This window comes from Suncus etruscus, chromosome 1 (assembly GCF_024139225.1).
Source record: "Suncus etruscus isolate mSunEtr1 chromosome 1, mSunEtr1.pri.cur, whole genome shotgun sequence".
NCBI classification, from domain to species: Eukaryota; Metazoa; Chordata; class Mammalia; order Eulipotyphla; family Soricidae; genus Suncus; species Suncus etruscus.
Genome location: NC_064848.1, coordinates 43,858,700 through 43,866,673, shown reverse-complemented (window position 1 = coordinate 43,866,673; position 7,974 = coordinate 43,858,700). Strand labels below are relative to the sequence as shown.

At 36.1% G+C, this 7,974-nt stretch overlaps 1 non-coding gene across 1 annotated transcript; it reads left to right on the top strand.

Moving 5' to 3' along the window:
- Positions 1–2,240: 2,240 nt before the first annotated feature.
- On the top strand, positions 2,241–2,343 carry LOC126029214 (U6 spliceosomal RNA). Its single transcript, XR_007502862.1, has one exon. It is a non-coding gene; the product is annotated as a U6 spliceosomal RNA (small nuclear RNA).
- Positions 2,344–7,974: the final 5,631 nt, after the last annotated feature.

Here is a 7,974-nt window from a genome sequence, read left to right as displayed (position 1 = left end):
ATGAAGGTAAGATATATATATATATATATATATATATAAATATATATATAAATGTCCAAGGTTTTGTGTTTTTTGTATTTTTGTTTTTTTCCCTCCTGCCCTGGCACAGTAAATATTGGGGTCATTCGAAAAGGAATTCAAATCCTAGGTCGAGGCCTAAGCTAGGAAATTTCTCATTGGTCCCTTAATAGGTTCTGCCCAATTCATGTTTGTCAAAGTCAGTCTTCTGTAGTTAGCGATTTAGGTTTTTGCATAGAGCAAAGGATGACATGTTCCCTGATTGCATCACACCGTTAGATAATGAGATAGGGCAACTCTCTCTTATATCAAGTTGTTGTGGAAGAAACTTCTTTATCTTCCCACTGTCTTCTCACTTTTAGTATAACCCTTTTTAATCACTCTGCTACTGCAAAACTCACAAATTAAAGCTAAAGTGAATTTCTAGATAAGATTACGAGAAATAAACAGGATGAATAATCAGCTACAAAGTCGCTCTTCTTTTGACCCATACTTTCCTTCTTTTTCATACCATCTATTACCTATAATCTGAGCATCCATATGAGACAGCACAGCTGAGTTTTATTTCAACTGATCACTGCTTACATGATGGACGCATGGACTGAATGCTTTTCTATTTAGCATTTGCTTTCAGTAGAGTCAGGATGAAACCAAAGTTGTTCCCTGTTCAAAATTTAAAAGGTGAAAGAAAGGGCAAAAGCATAGCATTGTCATTAATAAAACTAAGAGTGCTTGCACATGTACAGGGCACAATACTATTAACAACACTGGCAAGAATTTGGCATAGAGATATGTCCCTGGCAACTATTTTGTGCCCTCCAGCTGCTCTAGGCATAACTCAGAAGAATCTAATTTGCATTACTCAGCATTAGACCTGGAAAGACCTCGCTCATCCATCAATGGTCCAGACACCAGCAGCATTTGAGGTGTAATTTGAAGTTGATGAACATTTGCTGTCTAGAACTATAAGGCTATTTTCTCTTTATACAAAAGAATCTGCACCTGTCTGTTGCAGTCCTTGCCAATGATGAGTAAAGCTTTAAACTAATTTGGTTATTGTCTAGTTCCTGGAGCAATAACACCCTCTTGTGTTATTCTTTTTTTCCCCTGGCCACTCCAGGCCCCCTGATGGGTCCCACATGTTACCATAGTGCTCTGTAGTAAAAGTGTCTCTACTTCCCTGCCTCATTGTCCTTTCGTTCCTATATTCTCTCTAGTCAATGACATACTTCTACCACAGTATTTTGTAATTATCAAGTACCTTCTCAACATAGGATAATAAATAATAGTGATCAACTAATCAAATAAATATATTCAATTATTACTGTAGTCATTTATACAGTCCACATAATTCTCTGGTTCAAGTAAGAGACTCTTAGAAGGAAAATACCAAGCATGGAAATTTCAAGTGAAACCTCCTGTGGTAAATACATTTCAGCAAATGAACATTTTTTTCACCTCTCAATTTGTACCTTCTTTTATCCTGACTGAATCTAATTTGCAACACTCAGCATTAGACCTGGAAAGGCCTCGCTCATTCATCAATGGTCCAGACACCAGCAGCATTTGAGGTATAATTTGAAGTTGATGAACATTTGCTGTCTAGAACTATAAGGCTATTTTATATAAGGCACAGAGAGTGGTGGCCACTTAAAGCATATGCAACAAAAGTTTTTCCTAAATCTTGGTTAAGATGCAGGCAATATAAGATACTAAAAAGATGATACAGAGGTTATGGCTCTTAACTTACAAGGGGAAGACTTCTATTTAATCCCAAGACCAACATGGAGTCTCAAGAAAAGCTTGGTGCAGTTTTAGAGGCCCCTTAGCTCACCACTGGGGTAGCCTGAATAACCCTCAGCACTGCAGACCCCAAGAACAGCACTACACTGTAACCTCAGACACTTGCATTACATCACAACCTAGTTGCTTGAGAATCACTTAGAGGGCCTCTGGCCTCTTAACCACTGCATGAAAGGAGTTCTTTTCCTAATGTGCAAAATAAATCTCAGAATTTCAGTGTGATGTGACTGTGAATGCATAATAGCTAACATTTGTGTAAATTAGATGAAAACAATTGCTCAATGTTCCAGAGAGTGTTGCAGAACTAGATCTCATCCATTTGAACATAAACTAGTACAACTGTTTTAGTTGACAGAATCTATTTTAACAAAAGAATAAAGAGGATATGCAGTATGATTCTATTTATACAAAAGTAGTTCTTGCTTCAGCAGCACAAATACTAAAGTTGGAACATTACAAAGAAGATTTGCAAAGCTCCTGTTCAAGAATGATATGCAAATTCATGAAGCATTGCATATTTTAAGATATCATGTTAAATGAAGTAAATCAGAAAAAGAAGGATAAACAGAGGTTAAAATCACTTATATGTGATACTTACAGTAACTGGATAAGGGAATGTAATTTAAAGGGTGAATGCCTAGCTGAAGGAAAGATAGAAATGAGAAGTGGGAGAAGACACAGATGAGAAAGAAGCAATGGAGGTGGAGTACGGTATCAAAGTGATTCTGGTACGTCCATTGGTGGTGTTAAGGAATGATAAAGTTAAATATCCACACCATAGAGTCAACTACACTGAAATAATGAGACCAAAACTTTTAACAACCAAACTTTAAAAGGTGCCTGTCAAAATGGCAGATTAGGATGTGCATGTTTGGTGAGTTGGCATGGTGGGGAGAAATGGAAGTGCTGGTATGAGAGAAAACCTGGAAACATTGGTAGATCAGTGCTGGAACATTGTAAGTCTAAAATTATATTCTAAATAACTTTGTAAATCATGCTGCTTTAATAAAGTTTTTTAAATAAGTAAAAATTAGGTACAGATTGTTTTAGACTGTCCAAAGGCAACATCGTAATAAACTGAATGAAGGAGAAAAAGATTCAGAGTGGCTTCCCTGGTGCTGTTTCTAGTCAGTTTTTTATTTCTTTGTCCCTTTTGTAAAAAATGTACTAAAGGATATAAATGAAACTATTTGAAATGTTTTCTATGTATTTCAATTATAAGTATAAAAATTGTTGGAGCCAAAGAGGTAGTTCAAAGAGCACAATGCTTTCCTTGCACAAGTCTGAACCCATCTTGATCCTGACACAATATTTTGACCCCCTGAGCATTTCCAGAAATGATCCCTGACTATAGAGCTTAAAGTAAATATTGAGCACAGAGCCAAGATTAAACCCTGAGTAGAACAGGAATGAATGATGCCTAACCCACAAAAACCAAGTTTTTAATAGTTTACATATTGAATCATTTGGAAGATTAGGGCTGTCTTCAAAAAATAATTTTATTTAATTCATTATGAGCCTGTCATTTGAATTTTTCTAGAATTATTATTTTATTTAAGTTATATTAGCCTACTATTATGAATGATAGTAAGTCTATCAAATTTTTCATGATAATACTAATTTATTGATTATTTTCTTGGCCATTCATAGTCTAACTAGGACACCAGAGAAGTGGCACAGCTGTAGGGTGTTTGCCTTGCACAAGGCTGACCCTGGCCTCCCATATTGTCCCATATGTCAGGTGCAATTTCTGAGTGCATAGCCAGGAACAACCCTTGAGTGTCACCGGGTGTGGCCCAAAAATGAAAAATAAATAAATAAAAGAAGAAGGAAATAGGAAGGAGGAGGAAGAGAGAAAAGTATGGCAATGAGTGTGGGAGAGGAGGAGGAGCATAAAGAAAAAAAAACAGAAGAGGAAAGAGGAGGAGGAATGTTCCCAGTGACAAAAGATGTATTAAAGTTATTTGTACATGATGTTCTTAATTTTTGAACCAGAGAATTAGAGCCTAGATAAAGAAATTTAAAAAGACATACCAGATTTGTATAATGAGGAATATTTAATGCTACTGTATCCCAGACTAAATCAATAACTGGCAACCTAACTAGGCTAGGCTAGGCTAGATGTTGAAAGAACATAATTTGAATTTCCTTTTCTTGGCTTTAATGGATTCTCTTACCATTGGTTTACAGACTTTATTTTTAAAAGTTCCCCGAGACAAAATTTCATTTAAGAAGAATAATTGAATAACTTTTATACCTTCAATCTGAAGCCACTTATTTTATCAAGTAATCAAATCATTTTAAAAAATCTCTTTTATATTGGGGCTGGAGAGATAGCATGGAGGTAAAGCGTTTGCCTTGCATGCAGAAGGTTAGGGGGTTGAATCCCGGAATCCCATATGGTCCCTTGAGCCTGCCAGGAGCGACTTCTGAGCATAAAGTCAGGAGTAACCCCTGAGCACGCCCAAGTGTGACCCAAAAACCAAAACAAACCCCAAACAAAACAAAACAAAAATCTCTTTTATATTACATAGTATATAATGTTTGAATCAGCTGAGCATGGATGATATCAGTGTTAATGTACTCAGGGAAGATACTTGGGATAGAAACTAGAAGTCATTGGGTAGATGGTCAAGCAAGTTATGGGAACTCCAAAGAAATTGATAAAGTGATCATGAGTAATTTCAAATCTGCTCAATATCACTTTTTAATATTTTCTAGAAATCTTCTCTTTTAACATTGCTAAATTTTAAAAATTAGTTTTATTTATTTAAGTTAGTCTATAGTGATTTTAAAAGGTGTTCAGATAATTTCAGCATTAATTGTTCTGATCTCTAAACCACTGCCATGGTCAAAATATCTACACAATGACCCAAGATGCCCTTCTTCTTTCCACCCCACCTCCTTAGCAAAATCAGTTTTCAAAAACGTTATTTATAGTTTGTGTAAGTATATGTGCTTACATTAGTACTGACTCATATGATATTGATGTCTAGTTACCTCACATCAAAATTTATACAAATTCCCGATACACTTATACTTCCATTATTGTTCACTCTTAATAATTATATTCATCTGTCCTAGGTCAGCCTCGTGCAAGGCAAATGCCCTACAGCTGTGCCACTTCTCAGGACCCACCTTCTTCTTTTAATTGTGAGCCATACACAAAACACCACAGTGGTATTCAAACCTTTCTCTTGGCTCTGTAATCAGAGATCACTCCTGGCAGGTTCAAGGTGGAGCATATGAGATGCCAGGAATTGAACTAGGGTTGACCATTTGCAAAGCAAGCCCCCTACCCTTTGTACTATTACTCTGTCCCCATGTTTATTTTTTTGGAATACTACTTATATTTCTGAAATCCCAACTGAACTAAATATATTAACTTGAATGAATTATTCTTCAAGTTAACTAAGAGCTTATTTTGGAAATGTGGAATCTTGGGGCCCCAAAATGGAAACATTTTCTGAGATGGGATCTGCCTTTTAAGAATGTTGAAGTAGGGGCCAGAGCAGTGGTGCAAGTGGTAAGGCATCTGGCTTGCCTGCACTAGCCTAGGACAGACCACAGTTCAATCCCCATTATCTCATATGGTCCCCCAAGCCCAGAGCAATTTGTCAGGGCATAGCCAGGAGGGTCACCAGGTGTGGCCCAAAAATCAAAGGAAAAAAAAACTTAAAGTGGTGAATATAATAAAGTTTGAGGAGCCGTGCTCTATGAAAATGGTGGATTGCATCAATAATAAAGAGCTGATTAACTGGAAATAGAACTTTCTTTAGTAAAATATTAATACATTTTCTTTAGGAAAGTCTTGTAGAATTCAGTAGTTAGCAAAACATTGTATTATGGAACTGCAATTGTGCTTATTTCTGGACAGAGAGTATGAATAAAAGTGTTACAGAGGGTGAAATGGAATGGTCATGGACTAATTTGACTGCAGGAGTTTCACTGTGACCAGGTGTGAGGATAGCATTTAGTCTTTAGCACACTTGTCTACTGGCTTTGGTCTATACCTGTCACTTTTATTCATCATTTTGCTAACTCCCATTGACAACTCACAGATCACCAAACTTGATTAGCTGTTAATTAATTTGGCAAGAACCTTGAAATTACTACTTTAGCTATAAGTATTGATTCAGGAATACTTTTTTTATTTTTCTTTAAAAAAATTTTTTAGCCATTTATTAGAATTTCTTTTACTAGATCATCATCATAAAGAAAAATGCTGAAAGATTGTGTACATAATTCTGCTTTGTATAAATAGGATTTACAACCCCTTGTCATTGGCTTGAGCTATTCAAGAAAATTATCCAAAAAATCTAGTTGCTAGATTTATAATCATTGATATGCATAATATTGTCCACTGAGTTATAAGGATAATAACTACACCAAATAACATAAAATTTATACAAATTCCCAATAGACTTATACTTCCAGATAGGATTATTGTTCACTCTTAATATTTATCTTCACCTCAATGTACTCATTGTGCATTGTGCGCGCGCTCTGTGTGTGTGTGTGTGTGTGTGTGTGTGTGTGTGTGTGTGTGTGTATATATGTGTGTTTGTGCACGTGCATGAAAGTGTTTTTTTATTTTTATTTTTATCATAGTGGCTTACATATTGTTGAAAATATTAACATAATATCAGGGGGATTCCCATCACCGAATTATCCTCCCTACACTCCATCCCATCCTACCTCCCATATCCTCCTCCCTCACCCCCGGGGCTGCTAGAATACTTGGTCCTCTCTGAGCCTAGCTTACTATTTAGTGGTCCTACACCTGTTTTGGTCTTGGTACCTGAGTGTGTTTCTGTATCTCTTTCCCTCAACAATTGCTTCGGTGAATAAATGCCCACTAATTGTGCTAAGAAATTACTGAAGCCAAAATGTAATCTTTAACAACTTAGAGCTGAAGAATAATCATACAAGCCAATTACATATTGACCTATTTATGATCTTTCCACTTTAGTCTCTAGGTACCAATTGAAAGATTCATCCAATCACCCCTATGAAAAAGAAAAAGAAATAAAAGGTGTCAAAAGTAAGTTAAAATCACTGATTCCTTGACCCTGAGAGATAGCACAGAGAGGAGGATGCTTGCCTTGCTCATGGCTGACCTGGGCTGGATCCTGGCATTCCAAGTCCACCAGGAGTGATTCCTGAGTACAAAGTCGGGAGTAACCCCTGAGACTGCCCCAGATGTGGCCCCAGTCCCCCCAAAATACAATAAAATGAAACAAAAAAAAAACACTGGTTACAAGCATAAATCAGAAGACTTATTTTTGGCCAATATAAAATTTAATTCTTACATTTGAATGCACATAAATATTGACTGAGCTTTTCTTTAGGTGAGGATAGTAAGTAATTAGATCATGTAGTAGATTGTAGGGTTCAAATTTCAGTGCTGTCTCTAACTGCAGCAGAATTTTTGATGCAGCACATAAAGTTCTTTACTTTCATTTTCTATTAGTAGAACTATAAAATGACTAACTCACAAGGAAGTCTTTAGTACAAATGAGTGAATAGACAGATTACTTGGAATGAATGGTACTGAGTACAGAGAGAATGCACCATTCACTGGGTTCAAACTCAGAGATAGTTTAGGAAAATTTTTGAGTATGTTTGGTTAAATAATCACAGGCATATCCACAGTCAATAAAATAATGCAACCAACTATTATTTTAATGACATTTTTATTGCTGGAGAAACTTGTTATAAAAATATTCAGGAAAAATTTCCTGGAAAAAAATGTTAAGGTCTCAGAAAAGACTCAGGGTTTAAGTCAGAAAATATTTAAAGTTCTCCGATGGAGATCAAAATGGCATAATAACTAGAAATTCAAACCCAAAGTCTCAGGTCTTTTCACCCTACTTTCTCTTCCTGTACAAGCTGCTTAGCTCCCTCTGTCAACTACATATCAATTATCTGACTCTCCAAAATAGTACTCCAGAATGATTATTTTTAAACTAATATCTATATTTAAGCTCCATGATTACAAACATAATTGTAGTTGGGTTTCAGTCATAAAAAGAACACACCCTTTACCAGTGAAACATTCCCATCACCAATGTCCCCCTTCTCCCTCTAACCACCCCCACCTGTATTCAAGAAAGTCATTCTACTTCTCTCACTCATCAAAATTGTCATGAT